The 21,166-nt window shown below is 38.7% G+C and overlaps 1 pseudogene; it reads left to right on the top strand.

Moving 5' to 3' along the window:
• Window positions 1-8,867: 8,867 nt before the first annotated feature.
• Window positions 8,868-20,233, top strand: LOC119258222 (prohibitin 1-like; annotated as a pseudogene).
• Window positions 20,234-21,166: the final 933 nt, after the last annotated feature.

The following is a 21,166-nucleotide window of genomic DNA, read 5'->3' as shown; positions in this document are numbered from 1 at the left end:
ACCTCCAAAGTTCTTTTTTTTTACTTTTTTTTAAAGATTTACTTATTTATGCATATGAGAACTGGGGTACAGGCCAGAGGTGGGGGTTGTGTGTGAGAAGTTTCACCAGAGACAGAGTGGGGAACAGAACAGGCAGATCTACTGAAATACACTGCTGAGGGGAGCAGCGGGCAAACCAGGAGAAGTCTGCTGTGCCATGTGGGTAGCTCCCTGGCCAGCCAGGGGGCGAATTCTTGAATTAGTGCTGCAGAGGCTGCAGATAGCTTCACAGTGCTGTGTTTAATCCCTTGCGCCATCAGGGAGGGCCATAACCTCCAAAACTCTTAAGCTCTTTGGTAACCCAGGGGTCTGCAACTGCAATCAAGGAAATGAGAAGGGATCCCTCTCCCTGTGAGGCAGCAGGAGTCCTCTGAGCCCCCTGGGGGTGAGGGGCCTCCCAAGTACTAGTCACTCACTCGGTGTGAAGCTGACAACCACCTCCAGCAACAATTACAGCTCCTCCACATTTTTTTGGAGGCTGTAATGTTAAATCAATCAATCAGGTGTGCCACACGCAGAAGCTCAGACTGCCAACTCACTTAAGGGGTGCAAGGGAAGCAATCATCACATAAGCTCCTTCTCCTTGCTGTTTTATTTCAGTCCAATCCACTTTGTGAAGCCATTACATATCAGTCCTTAGCAAAGCTTTTTTTCCCTCTGTGATTTTGTCAAATCAGTAACTCCCTAGTATGCCACAAATACTCTGAAATGCACCCACATAGAAACACATGCACAGGGAGGAGTTGCACATTCTCCAGCAGACACGTGGAAAGGCACACACACTCAGCACCTGAACGCTGGCATACGAGGCATCTGTCGGACCCGTCCTGTGGCTCAGGTCACTATAGGTAACCCCAATACTGTCGAAAAGAGAAGGAAATTTTATATTCCCCCGTGCAAGCATACTGGTCACAGGAGGTGAAATGACAATGGTTTTGCTTGTTTTTCAATTTAAAAAAGCAACATGGGAAAGCCACATTCATCCTGCTGTCTCAGGCTGCGTTGCTCTCCACTGGGTGGCTTTCTTCATATTAGCCCCATTTAAACCTGTTTTTACACATAAATATCTTGAATCTGTGCTCTCTCTACCCAAACCCACTTTAAGTTCCTATTCTCATTCACCTTGCAGTCCACTCTGCCTGCTATATATGCATACATTTACAACAGCATTCAGCATGTTGATGAAAGAGACCAGAGACAAGAAGTCCCTGTAAAATCCTCTTGAGTGACTCCATGGAGACACTGAGGGAATATATTCAAAATTAGTAGTAAATAGAAGTGAAATTCAGATTATTCAGTAACTGATAGGAAAAAATGCAGACACAGACAGAAATCAGACACAAAAACCCATCTATGACAGCTCAACACCAGTAAGAGGTATGCACACACATCTGTGGTTCACAATACAAAACCCCAGCACTCACTCCATGCAGTGAGCTCCACCACATGCCTAAAAACAGGTAAATGACATGTTCAGGATTCCAGCTTCCATATTTAATTTGTTAACATGCAAGACATCAGAGGCATCACTTTGAACAGTAGACATCAATATGATTTAAACGGCTGCCACTTAAGGTGGTGAAGAGGAATCAATTGTGCCCTGAAAACAGAAGACAAGAAGAGCATCATCCTGTCGGTTTCCTGGGAAATAATGAGCCCTATTAATAGTTGTTAACATGAATCAACGAGGCAGTCCTCTGTCAGCGCTGTCGACTGGGCCCGAGTCAATCAGGGATGATGAAGAAAACTGATGATTCAGTGAGAGCTCAGCAAGGGAAGGAGGCAGCAACTGGGCCCTCACCTACCTAGGTCGGGCCCCGCAAGCTCGGTGAGCCTCAAGGAAGAAGGGGACACAGCATAACAATGAAGCCCTAAAGGAAATGCACACCACTCAGAGACATAAATATGTTGACTAAAAGTCCCCATGTGGCCATATAACCAAGAGAGGGATTGTCAAGAGCAAGGCTTCTTCTTCCTTAAGGGCCAGAATTTAAAACTGCAAAAATCATGTAAAAGAAAGATGATGTGAAACATGGTTGAGTAAGACTAACAGGTTTTATTTGGGATAAGCTTAAGTGATGATGGCATGACCTCTCCCCCAGCTAGGTATGTGACTCTACAGGTTTTTCCACTCCATGTCTATCAGTTAAAATATACACATTGCAGATGATATGAGAATATACATAGAAAGCCCTAAAGGCTCCACTAAAAATTATTAGAAATAATAAATCAGTATAGTAAAGTTACAGGCTACAAAATGTGTTACACTGCTATATACAAATAACGAACCAAAAGCAAAAGAAATCAAGAAAAAAATCCCATTTACAGTAGTATCAAAAGCATTAAATACCTAAAAATAAGCCTAACCAAGGAAGTGAAAGATCTATTGAATGAAATATATAAGACATTGTTAAAAGAAATAAAAGATACAAGGAAATAGAAAGATATTCCATGCTGGGCCTCTGTGGTGGCCTAAGGGTTGTCTCAATGCTATCACAACTATGGCCTGAGTTCGATCCCCAGCCAGGGAGCTAACGCACATATGGCACAGCAGACTTCTCCTGTCTCACCCACTGCGCCCCTTAGCAGTGGTCAATAAACATTTTAAGGGGCCTCCCCGGTGGCGTAGGAGTTAAAGTCAACGCCATCGAGCTTTTGCCAGCCACTGCAGCATGAGTTTGATCCCTGCCTACAGAGCTACCCACATAGCACAGCAGACCTCTCCTGTCTTGCCTGCTGCTCCCCTCAGCAGTGTATTTCAGTAGATTTGCTGTTCTTATCCCCACTCTGTCTCTGGTGAGTCCTCTCATCCCCTGGCACCTCTGCCTACACCCCAGTTCTTGTATGCATAAATAAAAATAAATCTTTAAAAAATATTTTTTTAAATATTTAATTATGATAGGAATCAAAAAGTCAAAAACAAAGGATAATGATTTATTTGTTATTGGGTAGACAAAAAATAAGATTAACAAAACCTAGTGTTAATAAGTTTATAGAAATTCTAACTCACTTGTGCAGGGTTGTTGAGAATGTAAGTTACAAAATCATCCTGAAGGGTAGTTTTTCCAACATATATAAAAGTATAATTTATGTACACTCTCTGTAAATCTCCACTACCAGGAATTACCTTAATGGGATATTTAAACAAGTAAGATAAGATTAAAAGGCATTAATCACAGGATTGTTTTTAAGAGCGAAATATTGTAAGCAACATAAGTGTCCATTTATAATAATTGCTTAAGTAAATTACAAAACATTCACACACTAGAACATTACTCAGTCACTTAAAATAATGGTGCTGATCTATATTTGTTGACACAAAAATGTCTATGAAAAATTGTCCCACCAAAAATGCAATTACAGAGACACATATAAAAATATAAATATGTATCATACATAAATGCAAAGCAAATTTTCTGGAAGGATATTTGTGAACATGATGTTAGTACTGATTTTTTGATTATGGAATTTCAGGGGGGTTACTTTCTTTGGTGTATTTTTATGTATTTTTTGACTTTTTAAATAAGATCTATTGTTTTTACAGCAAAAAGGTTATTTCCAAAAGAAAAAAAAACACATTTTTCTGTTTTCTAATTTAACTTTGTGTGGGATAGTGCTGAGCCTGGGAACACTTTAAAATGATGAAACATAATGTAATGGAGAGAACATGGGCTTTAGAATATGACCTCAGGTGCAATCTTGGCTTTTACTAGCTTTGTGATTATATTAGCTTTCTATTGCTGTCATAACAAATTATCACAAACTTAGCAATGTGAACAAAACAAGTTTATTATCTTACAGTTCTGTAGGTCATACCTACAGACTCATTGGGCTAAAACCATGATATTGGCAAGGCCATGCTCCTTTTTCCAGAAGTTCTCAGGGAGGATTCATTTCCTTGTTCATTCAGTTGTTGTTAAAGTTCAGATCCTAGTGGTGGTGGGAAAAAGATTCTGTTTTCTTGTTGGCTGTAGCTAAGGGTTGTTCACAGTTTCCAGAGGTCACCAATTCCTTTACTTTATCTTAAGAGCCAGCTACTAGAGTCAAGTTCTTAAATCCGACCCTTCTTCCACATTGAAGACTCATGTGATCACATTGGACGCACTCATATAATCCAGGACTGTTGTAAGGCAGGGTGAAGGGTACACCAGGACCTCAAACCTGCCTGCTCCAAACAGGTTATGCCATCCACCACATCAGGACAAAACATACTCTAGTGCATGAGACCTTCAAGGGAAAAAGAACTTTAATACAACTAGTGTGCAATAAAGAGGAGGGAAAGAGTCGATAAAATAGTTTTCACATGAAAAACCCAAAGTTACCCATCCCCTCAAGGGTAAATGCCCAACCACACAGGGTTGGCCCAAAGCAGGATCGCTGAGGTACAAAAGCTTGCCACAAATTCAAGGCACCTTCTGGTGAGGAACCACAGGAAAGGGACAGGAGGAACAGGCAACTCTGAAAGGAAAAGAGCAAAATCAAAATCAAGATAAAGGCTGCCATTGTCAGCCTTCCTGTGGGTCTCTCACCCATGTCTGTTCAAGTGTCACCTTCTATGTTCTCCAAATTCCTGGGACAAGTCCAAGGCCGAGAAGCAAGTGCACCTTCTTCACATGTCTCTCCACTCCATGTGCCTCCTCCAGCTCTCCTTCTTCCTCCTTCTCTCCATTTCTCCTCCCTTCCTTTTTTCTCTCCAGCTTCTCTCACTTCCCCTTCCCACTCAGCCCAAGGAAGGGTGGGGCAGGGAACCTGGAAACTCCCCTTTCCCTGGGGACCACCCTGTTTACAGAACCAGTTCCCTTTTACCACATCTGCCAATTCATTTGTGCTGCAAGAAGTAATATTCACAACCCCTGGGGATTGAGACATGTACATTTTGGGAGAATCATTATTCTGCTTACCCCAGTGGTTTCAGCAAATTACCTGAGCAATTAATCCTTGACTTTAAAAGGGAGTTGGCAGGATGCCTTGTTGAAGGACTGGCATTTTGTTTTGTCTTGTTATTATTGCATTTTTTTCTTTTCCATCCTAAGAAGGTAGTCATATCTCCTTTACCTCAAGGAGGTGGAATGCATGATGACTGAAGACAGCTTTTCTTCTTAGCCTTTGTTTTCAAAATCTCAGCCATGCAGGATCCCTAAGAAGATGTAGAAGCTAAGAGGTATCACAGGATAGCAGATGGTATCACAGGGTAGCAGACCCCCTAGGCATCTTTGTCACCTGTCTTGACAAGGATGCTTCTTAAAAACCTTATGAACTTGAGCAGTGAGCAAATTACCTGTGATTAGTATGGACAGAATACCAGAGGCTTTTCCCTAATGCTTCTGTTTGAGTTAAGCCCCTTAAGACCTTATTACTGTCCTAGGGGAAGTGTTGGGACTCCCAATAATGACACTGAATTGCCAGCTATTCTAGTGAGATTGGGGTTCATGGAGTCAGACTGATACAATTTTGAAACCCCTGTCTATGACATAACAAACATGCCTGTCTATTCCATAGGAATAAGAACTCCTGTGCAGGAATCTAGGCAGGATAAATATGTGTTACACGCAGGCTCAAAAATCATAAATATTCCATTTAATAAATGAAATGATATGGATATGTGATAATACTACAATGGAGACATATCAAAATATGTCATCATTAACCTCTAATGTGATAATACTACAATGAAGATATATCAAAATATGTCATCATTAACCTCTAAAGAACTATAAATAAATTCTACTTTTGGTGTTTTGCACGTCACCTAAAAGTCTGGTAAAAGTCTCACTACATGGTATTTAGTATGAAATACTCTTAAAACATTGAAGAATAAAGATGAATCACTCCATGTCGAAAATTTCCAGCCATCTGCTTGAATCTTCCCTCTTTCACATCCCTTATAGACAATTGGCCAACATCTACATTTTGTCATTATAACACTAGAAATATTATAGCACCTCCCCCTTTCTCTCAACCCTAGTGTAAGTGACATGACAAGGGTCCCCAACTCCCCTCCCCCAGATTTCATATGATAACACCTCCCCCCATGTCTCCTTGTCTCTTAGCTCAGTACCCTTCAACCCACCCTTCACTTCCTTGTTTAAAATTCCTTAATGAGCTCCCTTTGGCTCCCAATATTGCTCAAAAACCATTACTCCAAATTTTCATTCTCACCTTCCTCCTGACTTTGCACAACTGACTGTTCTTTCTGGGATCAGCCCTTACCCCTTTCTATCTCTATTCCTACTTCAAGAGACAAATCAAATATTAACTCCTCTGTGAGAGCACCCTAGCTCCCCCACCCTGTCCTCAGCCTTGTCATGGTATAGTGCGTATGTCTATACTATACAATTTTCCAGTCTTCTGTTGCTCTGATTATACCTATTTTCCCAATAAGCCAGATATTTCTTAAATGCAGGCACTGTGTCTTGTTCAATTGTGGACTCTTAGCACAGAAACACTTTGTCTATCACACAAAAGGTGCTCTCAAACATTTCATTAAATAAAAACCAGGGAAGGTGCTATTCAGTTGTGAGGCTCTTAGAGCAACGATAAAATAGAAAGGCCAAGTTATGTCCGGCACAGCCCATTATTCCATACAGATTCCTCAGAGGACAAAGCCCCGTTTTTATCTTCATCTCTCCTTCATAGGCCAAAACAACTTTTGAAAAAGAAATGGCACTGAGTAAATCAAAATGAGGAGCTAGTTAGCAGTCAGAGTTTAGCTCCAAGCATCCTCTGAGTGCCCCTGCTCTGCACTGCACTGCGCTGGGGCCAGGGGTCTAGGGTCTCAGACACCTCACCACCTATCACAGGACACAGGCAAGTTAACCACGTAACATGGTACAGGGCCGGCGTGGGCAATAGAGGCAAGTTGAATAGAAGATTATAAGGCAATAAATGTGCCAGTCCCTACCCATTAGGATGGTCATTATCACAAATAACTGTCAGCGAGGATGTAGAGAAAGCGGAGCAGTATGCATTGCTGGTGGGAATATAAACTGGTGTGGCCACCTTGAAAACGGTCTGATGGTTCTAAAAAGTTAAGCAAAGATTCACCATCTGATCCAGCAATTCCAATGTAGGAACCAGCAATTCTAGTTTCAAACAGTTGAAAGTAGGGACTCAAATACTTGTGCACCAGTATTCATAGCGGCATTACTCATCACGGCCAAAGATGGAAAGAACCCAGGTATTTATCAATAGGTGAGTGGATAAATAAGATAGCATGCGCGTGCACACACGCACAAGGAACTATTATTCAGTCTTGAAAAGAAAAGAAATTCTGATATATGCTACAATATGGATGAAACTTAAAGGGGTTATTCTAAGTAAAATAAACAGATAAAAGAACAAAAAGAACAAATTTTGTGTGAGTCTATTTACATGAGGTAACTAGGATAGGCAAATTCATAGAGACAGAAAGATAATGGGGGGCCTCCCTTGTGGCACAGGGGTTAAACACAGCACTATCAAGCTATCTCCAGCCACTGCAGCACAAGTTCAATCCCAGGCTGGCCAGGGAGCAACCCACATAGCGCAGCAGACCACTCCTGCCTCACCCGCTGCTCCCCTCAGCAGTGTATTTCAATACATCTACCTGTTCTGCTCCCTGCTCTCTCGGGTGAATCCTCTCACCCCACCCCCCACCTCTGGCTTACACCCCAGTTCTTGTATGCATAAATAAATAAATCTTAAAAAAAAAAAAAAAAAGGAAAAAAGTGTAATGGAAGTTACCAGAGGTTGAAGGAATGAGGAAATGAGGACTTTTGTATTCGGTGCGTGCAAAGCTTTTATTGAGGTGACAAAAGAGTTCTGAAGAAGAGGGTGGTGACAGCTGTGAAAGTGTGCATGTCTTTAATGTCACTGAACTGTAGACTTAACCATGTTATGATGACCCATTTTATGTTCTGTGTTTTATCACAAGAAAAAGAGCAATAAAGGAAATATTTTCATTCCATGAAATGAAATAATTGAAGTTATTGAGAAGTCGTGATGTTTGAACTGGGTGCTGAAGGATAGATAGGAATTTGCTAGATGATGACCTGGAAGTCTGACTTTAAGTCCTAGCACTGCCCTTTACTTTCATGTAAGTCTTTTTTTTTTAATCTATAAAAGTGAGAAAAGATATACCATATAATTGTGCTGAGGATTTCATGAGATAACAAGTCTAAAATGGTTTTCTAAACTGCAGGACATTCTCTGATACAAATTTACTGATAAGAAGTGATACAGTTTAACTGTGGAAGGCAAGATCTTTATGTTGACATTAAATCAGTATTGACTGCTCCAGGATATTTTCTAAAGTTTAACATGACAAATATTCCTTCTGTCCAGGCAGGTGAAGTTAACGAAAACTGTTAGGGGAAAGAAGCAATAAAGGTTAAAGGACGTGGTTTGGAGACTATGTTCTCATTTTAAAAGAGAAATAGTATCCAGTTATTAAAATTGAGAAACAAATATATGAAGAAGAAATATGAGAAGACATTCAGTGTTCTGCTTCTTCACCTAATATATTATAAATTGCAACTCTGATTTATAATGGTGTAAATACTTAGATATCAGAACAGAACTGGAAGTCCATGTATAATGGTGAAAATAGTGGTTGTGTAAGAGATGGAGGCCACAGGTCACATTTTTCATTTGTTATTTCATTTTATGTTGTTTTGTGATAGCAAATGAGTATAAGAGAAAAAGAATTATACTTCCCTTTTAAATGTATATCAGTTGGTTTCTTTGCTGAATACTCATCGGCCAGCCCTGTCTCCACCAGCTTCCAAGATGCGCAGAGGCCCTGTACCTTTAAGCCTTGGGGGCCAAGAGGGTACCATTTGCTTCCAGCAATGACAGAAGCTTGCACAGAACAACTGGAGGATGCTCCAAGGCCCCTTCAGGGTAAAGAACTGCCGCCTTCTATAGATTTGTGACTGGGGGCTCCAGGGGACTCCAAGGGCAGGGAAAGAGCCATCAAATTGTGTTTGGCCTTGGGCTCTGATTCAAAGGCTGCAGCTTCCAAGATTCTCACCCTTCCCATTCTGAGAGAAAAGATACTAACTCCAGATGCGTATTACCCTAGTTTTGATTGGTTCAGATGCAGCCTGAATTAGCACAAGGGCACGATTTCTCAGAGCAGGGTTCCCCCAGCAGCCTCTCCAGACAGGAGCTGGCCTATTTCAGCCGTTAAATTCATAGCTAGATCAAAGAGAGAAACTAAGAATGGCAGGTTGATTTTATGCCCTTACACTATCTCTCCAGTCTATCAACCCGTGGAACCAACAAGTATTAGCACTCCTGACATACATCAGAAGCCGCAGCCTATAAACATGAGAAACAGAATCAGAGAGACATCTCAATTTCACTCTGCAGAGAGAAGGCCACCCTCGCCGGTAGAGAAAACTTAACCCTGTATCTACCTGCGCTGCTTCCTTCAACCACAGTCTTTGACTCATTCAGGCTCAGAACTGTGCAGACTGTTTACATACAAGGGTGTGTTACTAAGCAGAAGGGGGGGCTGACCTCCATCTAGCACAAGGAGCGTTCACCAAGGCTCTGCACTGGCTCGCGGGCAGTTCCCACAGGAAGGAGAATCTTTTTCACACAATCTGATGCCAAGCCACACGGCCAAGGGGCTGTGCCCAACTTGTGGGTGACTTTTCTAGCTCCCAAAAATTACTGTGTACACTGGCAGTCTCTCTATGTGAGCAAGTCTAGGAGACTTTTTGGCAATAACATCATCATGGATCTTAACCAGGTTTTCTGTCCTAATTCACATATTTAAAAGTATGTTATAGAGTCTTGTAACTACATGATAATTCAGAAATGTGTCTAAAATGATTAATTCTATAGAATTAAAAATCCCATTTCTGGAAGGAATCATAGTCTTCATCTGATGCAAGTTTATTTTTAAATAGAAAATTTAGCAAATGAATCTAGGAATGTTAAGTGACTCATCTGAAATAAAACAAGTGTTTGTAGAAAAAAAAAAAAAAAGATTGAAGCCCTTGCAATCTCCTCTCCAGAGCTTGCATTTATCCACCTACCAAAGAGAGACCAAGTTTCTATACAGAGAAATAGATCCTGATATTCTCTAGAAAAACCTAATAGACTATTTAGAAAAACCCAATAAACTATGATAATGAAGGAGTTGTGCTTTCAGGTATGATTATCAGTGCATAGCCTTCTAGGAACTCTACTAGAGAACCAAGTAAGGGAAGAGGCATTGAACGTGGACTCAGGAATTCACTGTCTAGATTCAAATCTTTCTTCTGTTCATCTCTTAGCTTTGTGGCCTTGGGCAAGTGTTTCAGTTTCCTGATCTGTAAAATGGGAACAATGATATTCTGACCTCATGGTGTTGAGTAGAGGATTAAATAAGACAATGGGAAGTATGGAATAAGTGCTTAACACAGTACCATCACATAAATACTAACCTCCCAAAACATATCCACTGTATACACATGCTATGCTTTGGTTGGATCATACTAATGTGAGAGTCTGGGATTTTTTTCTGATTTTCATGACCATTAGCATAGTATAGTGCATTCACAAATGTTCCAGGAGGAACTACACTGGCTATTGCCAATAAATATAAAAATTGCTTAGTCAAGTTCAATTAAAAATCATATGTTAATTCCCTAGTAATTCTGGGTTAATTGCATATTAATTACCATCTTGTTATAGCATCAATGTGCCAACATTTGGTATGGAAACCTGCATCAGGGATTAAATGTTAAAATGAACTTTCTCCAACTGCTGCAAGAAATGATCCCTGATTATCCCACATCAACAAGACTTTTCAGAAAGACCTTTTATGTATTTGCTTTTTTAAAAAGCTCAAAGTATCTGATAACCAAAGTACCTGATAACTAAAGTTTCTTCTAGTGTAGGTATGCAGAGTAGCCAGTAACATCTGTTACCCATGACTGATTTTTTTCCCCAAATCCACTGGATCAAAGTCTTTTGTGATGACAAGCCCCAGTCTACTGACCTTTCCTGGGGTGATGGTTTAATTGGCTACAAGTTCTTGGAACATTCCCAAGGTCTTTACCTCTTCCCCCTTCCTGGGTTTTTACAACTTGACTTCCCCACGTTTCCTGCATTGAAGTATGATCCCCAAAAATAAGTTATATGAGCGCAGCTGAATTTCTTGGTAGAAAAATTATGTATAACAAGACAGTTGGCAAGGTTATATCACTCCATGAAAGCTGTAATTTCCCAGCAATTGATTTCCTAAAGATAACTCACTGTTTGCGTGCAGTGAAAGCTAATTTAACAAGAAAGATGAGTCTCTTCAGAACACCTTGATTGGCAATTGTGATAAATTCCTATAATTACTATTGACTCAGAGGAGGATTTTCATTTGTTAAGATGTTGCTGAAATGACAACTCAGTGATGGTTTTAATAAGAGGAAGCGGGGAAATACCACCTGCTGCTCCCATCTTCACAAAAGAAACTTAAAGGCCCAAAAGTTACAGGTATTTCAGAGAGTTCATGAAGTCCCTGTTGAATTTCAGAAAGAATGCCATATGCTTTTTGGCAATTGTTTTGACTAAAAATTCCTATAGGAAACATAGTTCTTAAACCCAGAAAGTCTGGCTCATTCTCCTAAAAAAAAAAAGAAAAAAGTTGCATCTGGATCAGTGGTTCCACCATACACAACAAAATCTTAGTATTAATGCTAAAAATCTAATAATATTGAAAGCCTAACATTAAGCAATTAACAAAATTCAAACAATTTATTGATTGTTCTATTCTACAAACAACATTGATTATTCAGCCATTAATATGACTTCATGGAAAGTTTGAGACTAGAAAAATGCCTACAATATGGTTTTAAGTATAAAAAAATATGATGCCAAATTATATGTACAGTTTGAGTTCAACTATGTAAAAAAGTTTGCACATAAAGAACTGAGCTGCAGTGTGTCCCTGAATGTTAACGATTATATATGCTAGATCTCAAAGTGATGGGATTAACAAAACAATAAGAAAAGAAGAAAGAACTTCTACTTTTTAAATATTCCATGTCTCTAATAGGGCTTATCCCTAATATCTTTTTGGATTGAATAACATATAAGAGTCAAACTACAGCTATATCGATTTCCTAAGTAAAAACTGTCCTTTGATGTTTTGGAATATTATTCATGACTATGTCAATTGTCATTGTCAGTAGCACCAAAACACCCCAAAATTTGTTGTTTGTGTTTTTACATTATATATATATACAAAAACAAAACAAGAATTACTCTTGCCTTCTAGACCACAAGCTAAGATAATCTACTCTGACTAAAGCATATACTTCCTCTACGATTTGTCATATAAATGTAAAGCATTGGGCCTCCCCTGGTGGCACAGCCCTTGAGCGCTGGGCTGCGAAGCTGCCCACAGCCTCTGCAGCGCCAGTATGATCCCCAGCTGCTGGCGAGGGTCCCACATGGTGTGCAAACTTCTCCTGCCGCGCCCGCTGCTTCCCCTCAGCAGTGTGTTTCGTCCGTCTGCCTGTTCTGCTCCCCGCTCTGGCTCTGGTGAATTCTCTCACCCTCCCGCGCTTCTGACTGTATCCAGTGCTTGTATAAATAAATAAATAAATCTTTAAAAAAAAATGTAAAGCAGTAATAGTATTGATAATTTCATAAGTATAGTTAATATTCATAAGTGTTCTCTTGCCATGAAAATCATTCAATCCATTCAAAAAACAAGGAGGCACGTAGGATTATTATCTTCATTAAAGATAAGAAACCCTTGGCTCAGAGACACTGTGTAATTTGCATGAAGTTACAGAGCAAAATAATTATTTAAATTTAAGTCTTCTACAAAGCCTAGGATTTTTCTATTGCACTATATTTATGGTAAAATTTATGAATAAGAGGTACATAATAAATCAGCATATTATGCCTGGATTAACACTTTCCTTTTCCATTTAAAACTGTTTACTAAATATCCATAGTATCCAAAGCAAACTAAAGATTTAATGCAATCCCTATCAAATTCCCAGTGGCATTTTTTTTTTTTTTTTTTTTTTTTTTTTTTTTTTCAGAAATAGAACTATCCTAAACTTCATAATGAATCTTGAGGAAACTTTAGTAGTCAAAATAATCTTGGAAAAGAAAAACAGAGTTGGAAGACTCAAACTTCCTGATTTCAAAACATCCTATATCATTGAGACCAATGAATATGTCATGCATTTTCATGATATTTTAAAAATATGTTACTCAAAGATAGCTCTATAAACTGAAATATTTCACTGGAAAAAAATTACTACAAAGCTCATAATTAAGTAATAAAGATGTGGTATAAAGACAGAATTCTAGTCTGATGGAATAGAACTGAGTCCCCAGAAACAAACTTTTGTTCACATGACCAGATGATTTTTTTTTTAAGATTTTATTTATTTATACAAGCACTAGGGTATAGGCCAGAGGTATGGGAGGGTGACAGTATTCACCAGAGACAGAGCAGGGAGCAGAACAGGCAGAATGACTGAAAACACTGCTGAGGGGAGCAGCAGGCAAGACAGGAGAGGCCTGCTGTGCCATGTGGGTATCTTCCTTGCCGGCCAGGACTCGAACCAGTGCTGCAGAGGCTGTGGACAGCTTCAAGAACTGCACTCAACCTGCTGCGCCACTGGAGAAGCCCTGACCAGATGATTTTTGACGAGGGATCAAGGCTACACAATGGGACAAGGACAAAGGTGTGTGTAAAACTGGATATCCATAAGCAGATGAATGAGGTTGGACCCTTACCTTACACCATATAAAAAAAATTAACTCAAAATGGATTAAAGATGTAAATGTAAGACCTAAAACTAGAAGTAAATATAGGGGGAAGTTTTGGGAAGTTGTATTTGACAATGATTTATTTGACGTGACACCAAAAGCACAGACAACAAAAGCTAAAAAGAGACAAATGGGACTACATCAGACTTAAAAACTTCTTCTTGTTAAAGGAACCAGCCTACAGAGTTAAAAGGAAACCTACAAAATGGAAGCAAATATTTGCAAAGCATATATCTGATAATTCTAGAATATGTAAGGAATTTAAATCAACAACCAAAAAACAACCCAAATTAAAAATGGACAAAGGCATTGAATAGAAAATTCTCCAAAGGAGATATATAAATATCCAACAAGCATATGAAAAGATGCCCAACATCACTTATCATAACAAAAATACAAATCAAAACCATATTGAGATACCATCTCATACCTATAAGGATGCTCACTATCAAAAGCACAGAAAATAACAAGTGTTGACGAGGAGGCAGAAAAAATAGAGCCTTTGTATACTGTTGTTGGCAATATCAATAATACAGTCATTAGGGAGACAGCATGGAAGTTTCTCAAAAAACTAAAAACAGAATTACCATATGATCCACTAATGCCATTTCTGGATCTATGTCCAAAAGAATTCAAAACAGGATCTCAAAAAGGTATCAACACACCCATGTTCATCTCAGCATTATTGACAGCAGCCAAGAAATGAGAGCAACACATATGTAAATCAATAAATGAATGGATTAAAGAAAATAAAGTGCACAGTCTTGCACCACAATATCAGAGATATGTTCTGAGAAAAGCATCATTAAATTTCATCTTTGTGTGAATGTCAGAGTACAATTTAAAAAATCTCAATTATATAGCCTACCACACACCTAGGTTATAAATTGTAGTTTTGGAACTATTATCATAGATATAGCCCATTGTTAACTGAGACGACATTAAGCAACACATGACTCTATATATACAATGGAATATTATGCAACTTTAAAAAGGAAATCCTGTCATATGCCACAATGACATTGCAGTAGGTGAAATAAAGCAGTCACAAAACGATAATATTAAGATCATATATAAGATTCCATTCATATTAAGTATCTGAGTAGTCAGAATCATAAAACACAAAATAGAAAGGTGGTTGCCAAAGACCAGAGGAGCTTTGGGACAGAATTATTTTTTAATGGGTATGGAATTTCAGTATAGCAAGATGAAAAATTTCTAGATATTTGTTGCACTAAAATGTGAAGATATTTAACATTATTTAACATACACTTAAAATTGTTAAAATGGTAAACTTAATGTGTTTTTATCACTATTTTTGAAAAGTTTATCAGTAACTTATTTTCAAGGGCTTTTGGTAATTTGAATGAATATATATTTTTTAAAATACATTGTTAGGAACATAAAGAAATACAAGCAAACAGACTACTTTGCTTGCTGGTCCAATAAATATGATTTTAATAGGCAAAGAGTCTCAAATGAAATTTTCATTAACTACAAACTGAACTCACTACATAATGACAACATGTGACGTCTATGTGTTTTCCTTAGACAAGTTTCTTTTAAATTTTTAATTGTAGTAAAAGCATAACATAAAATTTAACATCTTAGTCACTTTTGAGTGTACAGTTCAGAAATTTTAAATGTATCACATTAATATACAGAAAATTGCCAGAAATTTTTCATCTTACAAACTAAAATTCTATATCCATTAAACAACTCCTCGTTCCTACCATTTTCCAGTGCCTGGCTGATCCCATTCTACTCTCTATTTCTATGAATTTGACAACCCCCAGAAATACTGCTTTGTTTAAGCTTTTAAGGACCTCACTCAAACAGCATTCTAAGGGATACCAAACCAAAAACCATGCAGATTCTCATATCCTGATTACTCATATACTAGAGGCTATTCTCCTTATGTCTCCATTTCCTCATTTATAAAATGGAGATAGTAGTAGTACATTCTTCAAAGCATTGTGATGAGAATTTAATGTAATAACAAATATAAAGCATTTGGAACAATGGCTAGTACAGAATAAGCACTGAGTAAATATTAAATAGCACTGTTTTTACATGTGTTCTGTCCATATTGGGAGTACACCATAATTAAGATAAAATGGCTATTTCAGGAGCTCATAATCTCAAAACTTATATGTTCTGCACAAAACTGAAAACATGGTGGGAACTTACCAATTATTACTGCTTAATAAGGCATTATTCAACAGATAAACAGAATGAAGAAAATAAAAATATACAAAAGAACAACTTCTCGAACTGAAAACAAAGAGTGAGGTTATAACCCAACACAATGACTGTTTCCAGACTCCAATCTCACCAAGATGTAGCTACTAATATTCTTTTGTAAATACAATTAAAAGCAATAGATTTATTTTCACTATAGGCAAGATTTAACAAATTCTTTCCTTGGCTTTTGAAATAGCCACCCAGGAACTCATAACAGTGCTTGTGTATTTGTCTACTCTAGAGACATACTGAAAATGTAAAATGATTGTAATAGCAATAAGAGTGGTCTTTCTCTTCTTAATGAAATTCTAAAAAGCTGCAGTCTCCTGTAATGCAAACAAGCATTTCTGCCTTGGCAGATTCATCACAAAAACTCAGTCAGCCATGGCTAAGCAGGGATTGTGGCCAGCAATGCTGCCACCTGCAGTATGGAAATAAAATCTCTTTCCTCAAAAGGAAAGAAAGAAAGACATCCCTGCTTTGCAAATCAGTGCTGCTCAGTTTCAATGAATTATTATCCTAGTAGCTCAGCACATTATTCAAGTAGGTTACTCTTCTATCCATCCAACTTCACCTGGATGTTTGGTTAACTTGTCCCTTTACTTACACTGTTTCACCACCTTGCCCCATTATACAGTAACTTGACTTTCTGTTTTCTTTCATTTCATTTACTCAAAATTAATTACTTATTGCTCAACACTGTAGTGTCACAATTTATAATAATGAGACCTACAGCCTTGTATCTCAGGATAGTCATGCACAAGTACTCCAGATGTACATATTGGCTAGGAGACTTTAATATGTAGACACAAAACTATTTTGTTATATATAGACCTGTCTAGACCTAAGTGCAATTAAACTAAAGAGAGATGGAACCAGGTTTCAGAAAATTTGTGACATAAGCATTTTGTTCATCTTTTGAAAAACAGATTCCCTTTTCTCTGCTTTCCATGCCTACAACCTTTTGATGCTCTTAACTGTTCAAGTTATCCTTTTCAAATGCTCAATGAAACAGATTGCAAAACCTAGAGCCTCCCAGATTCAGACCTTTCCTGATTCCTCCTCAACCACCACCCAAGAACACCCCATCAAAACTTACTATTCCAGTTTTCTATTTCTAAATAGTCTAGCTGTTTCTGGCAAATTCCATAAACTAAGAGCAAGTTACTGTGGCATATTATTTAATATATTAACTACCCTCAAACATTTGTATGCTGATAGAGGTCTCTGACAGAGGTATCCGTCAGTCTATAACTTAATTAAAAGCATGAATAACTGTCAGGATTTTAGGCACCACGAGTATTAACAGAGCCCATAAAGGGAATATTTAGATGGGCCAGATGAGGGAAAATTTTCATCGACAGCATTCAAATCCTAGTCTATAGCTACCTGTCAGCTGCTCTATTCATGTTCCTAAATACACACACACACACACACACCCTCTTTATGTTGTATACACTTATTTACATACACCCCCACACCTCTACACATGCAAAGACTTCCTCAAAGAGAGAAAATGCTGTCTGCCTATGAATACCCACATCCTAAGTGTCTCTAGACACCATTCACATAGAGAAGGGACGCAGTACCAAATTCCAAGCTCACGTCTTTTCCATGACACCTTAGGCACCTTATACCCACACAGTGGCTCAAGTAGCAAGGTGGGCAGATTTTAGGAGAAACATAAGTCATTCTTGGCATGAATGTCAAGGGAATGCCTTCATCACCTTGGGTTAATGTTCCATAACTTTTCCTTCTGAGGTTCCATGTTGAAAGCAGAAGATTGCCCCTATATGTCAAAATCTCCCCTTTTAGAAGGCTCATCTCACCCAGATGAATCAACCCCAATAAGATATAAATGCAAACATTAATAGAAAACTATGTAGAAGGACCCCTTATCAGATTTTTTTTCCTTATAGCTATGACAGAAGTCAATTAAATGGTATCTCTTATTACAATCTTATTGGAGTGTGCAATCTGAATTTGCTTTTCTTTTTTTTAAGATTTATTTATTTATGCATACAAAAGCTGGGGTACAGGCCAGAGATGCAGGAGTTGAGAGGATTCACCAGAGACAGAGTGGGGAACAGAACAGGCAGACTGACTGAAATATACTGCTGAGAGGAGCAGTGGGAGAGACAGGAGAGGTCTGCTGCACCATGTGGGTTGCTCCCTGGCGAGCCAGGGATCAAACTTGTGCTGCAGAGGCTGTGGATTGCTTCATAGTGCAGTGCTTAACCCCTTGCACCACCAGGGAGACCCCTAAATTTGCTTTTCTAAGCTCAGAGATTGGTATTATTGGCATATCAGCACTTAATATTTTTCCCTGGTAAGTAACTATTTGCTCACCAACTTGGAATAGATACAGTTAGGATTCATAAAAGTTTGGTTATGGGGTTAAAATAAAATCCAGAAATACTTCAGATAATAACAACATGAACAAGAAAAACGTAAAATCCAAGATATGGGTCTGAGCAATAACTTGTAACATGACAGTTAGGTGCTGGATAATGGCATCTCAGTCAATGACAACTGCATGTGTGATGGCAGAATTCACATAGATATTAGGTGTGCAATAGATTATGCCATCGAGGTCTGTGTAATTGTACCCTATGATGTCCCCACAAAGCAATCGCCTAACGATGCATTTCTCAGAACATATCCCCATCTTTAAAGACACGTGACGGTATTTATTTGCTGTTCACATTCCCTCTTGGTTTTGCTACAGAGTTCAATGAGAGTAGGAGGAACAATATCAGTATATACATGATATTTATTATATATCTGCATTTCACATGGGGAACGCAAAGAAAAGGCAACAAAATCCTTGACTTCAAAACACTTTAACTCGGTCTAGCAGCATATTTCCCAGTGTCCATCCGGCCAAAACGTAAAATTCCAAAATCCTAATACTTGACGGTCTTGGTAAATGGCTGACTCAGAGCACCCACTAGAGAAATCACAGGCCTGATAACATTTTCCTTGAGGAGTGTCCATATTTTTAAATTCAGTCTTGGCCAGAAAATGTAAGTGAAGCCAAAGGCTACAAAACCTAATTAGCAGTATAATGGAAACCCTTGAAAAGAACTGGAAGACAGTTGAATGGGTGCTTTGAGAAGACAAAATATTCAACTAGACATGCCATCTTGTTAGAGTCGAAGAAAAGCTTAGTGAACATTCGCATACAACACACCATAAAATTTAAGTTAATTGTAGACTTATCCTGCATCTTGTCAAAATAAAGTTGAGCTTCTAAGTATGTTTGTGAACAATGAGCTCTCTTGCAATATTGAAAGATTTGTTTTAATAGTAATAGTTTCAAGGATTGTTGACTTACATTTCTGAACCTGTGAATATTTGTTTTCACAAGCTACAGGGGTTGAGAAGTCCATGTGAGGGTGAGAGTGGAAGTAGGTATGAGCCTGGCCAGCAGCAGCAGACAAGACTGCCAAAGTGCTTGAATCCATCAGCAAGTTGGCCCTAGCCTTAGCTGTTGCTGGAGGCGTGGTGAACTCAATCGTGTATAACACGGACACTGGGCACAGAGCTGTCATCTTTCATGGCTTCCGTGCTACGCAGGACATCATGAGAGGGAAAAGGACTCATTTTCTCATCCCTTGGGTACAAAAACTAATTCTCTTTGCCACTCCTGACCACATAACATGCCAATAATCCCTGGCAGCAAAGACTTACCAAATGTCAACATCATCCTGCGATGCTTGCCTAGCAGGTCGCCAGCCAGCTTCCCAGCACCCTCACCAGCATTGGAGAGGACTATGATGAATGAGTACTGCCAAACATCCCTGGAGAAATCCTAAAGTAGGTAGTGGCTTGCTTGGATGCTGAAGAACTAATCACCCAGGAGAACTGGTCTCCAGGCAGATGAATGATGACTTTATGGGGTGAGCAGCAACTTTTAGGCTCATCCCAGATGATGCGTCTTTGACACATCTGACTTTTGGGGAGATCACAGAAGCTGTCAAGCCAAATAGGTGGCTCATAGGATGCAGAGAGGACCAGAGTTGTGGTGGAAAAAGCTATGCAGCAGACAGTGGTCACCATCATCTCTGCAGAGGGTGATTCCAAGGCTGCTGAGCTGATGGCCAACTCGCTTGCCACTGTGGGCTACATCCTGATGGAGTTGTGCAAGCTGGAGGCCCCGGAGGACATTACCTACCTGCCCCAGTAGAAAGGCCCTGCCTAGGCCACACTGGGCATCAGGGCCGCAGCCCCAATGAGCGTTCACACCACCCTCCATCTGGCCCCTCCCCAGGAATCACTGTGAAATTTCATGATAGGCTTAACATGAAGGAAATAAAAGTAAAATCACTTTTGCGCTTTGAAAAAAGAAAAAGAAACTACATTCCTTTAAGTGTTTGCTGAAGTAAACTATTGTATTACTAAAGTTGCAAATTTTTGTCAGAAAAATGTTTATTTTAATGATGTACCTTGTGGCAATTCAATTCTATGATCTCATGGTTTTAATACTTTACTTATACAGTTGAATTGGCATGCTTTGTTAATTTTTAAAAAATGTCATTTTTAGGCTCTTCCCCCTACTGCCCTTTTTGAGCAAATCTTTTGTATTTTAAAAGCTCTGTACTAAATTACTGATATTTTGGTTTAATGTCCATTTTCATCATGTCCTATATTACTGGTTTGATAACTTTCCATTTGGTCCTCAAATTCATGAAAAAATATCACTCATCCCAAAGATGTGGTAAATCAAGAAGCATTTTTTGAGACTGAGAAAATGCTGTCTGTATATTTCTAATGATAAAAATATTTTTTTAATTTTAGACTCCATGAGTCAAGAGTTAATTTACATAGACTCTTTAGAGCATGGCACACTATCATAATAGTCTATAAGAAGCTCCTTTTTAAAAATTTGTATTTACCTTGACTTCCATTCTCCCATAGCAAACATTCTAAAGTGCTTGATATATATATATCTTTCTGTCTAAATGTAATCTAGCAAAAAAAATATTGTTATGTGTGCATTAACGGAGGTAGTATTATGCTCTGCATCTTATTGTGATTCTTCCTTTCTTCACCCAACTCCTAGTTTTGAATTCTATCCATGTTGCTTTACACACACACACACGCACGCATGCACGCATGC

Source organism: Talpa occidentalis, unplaced genomic scaffold (genome assembly GCF_014898055.3).
Source record: "Talpa occidentalis isolate TD23 unplaced genomic scaffold, MPIMG_talOcc4v2.1 talOcc4.4, whole genome shotgun sequence".
Classification (NCBI taxonomy): Eukaryota; Metazoa; Chordata; class Mammalia; order Eulipotyphla; family Talpidae; genus Talpa; species Talpa occidentalis.
Note: the sequence above shows the minus strand (reverse complement) of the source record. Positions and strands in the feature narration are given on the sequence as shown.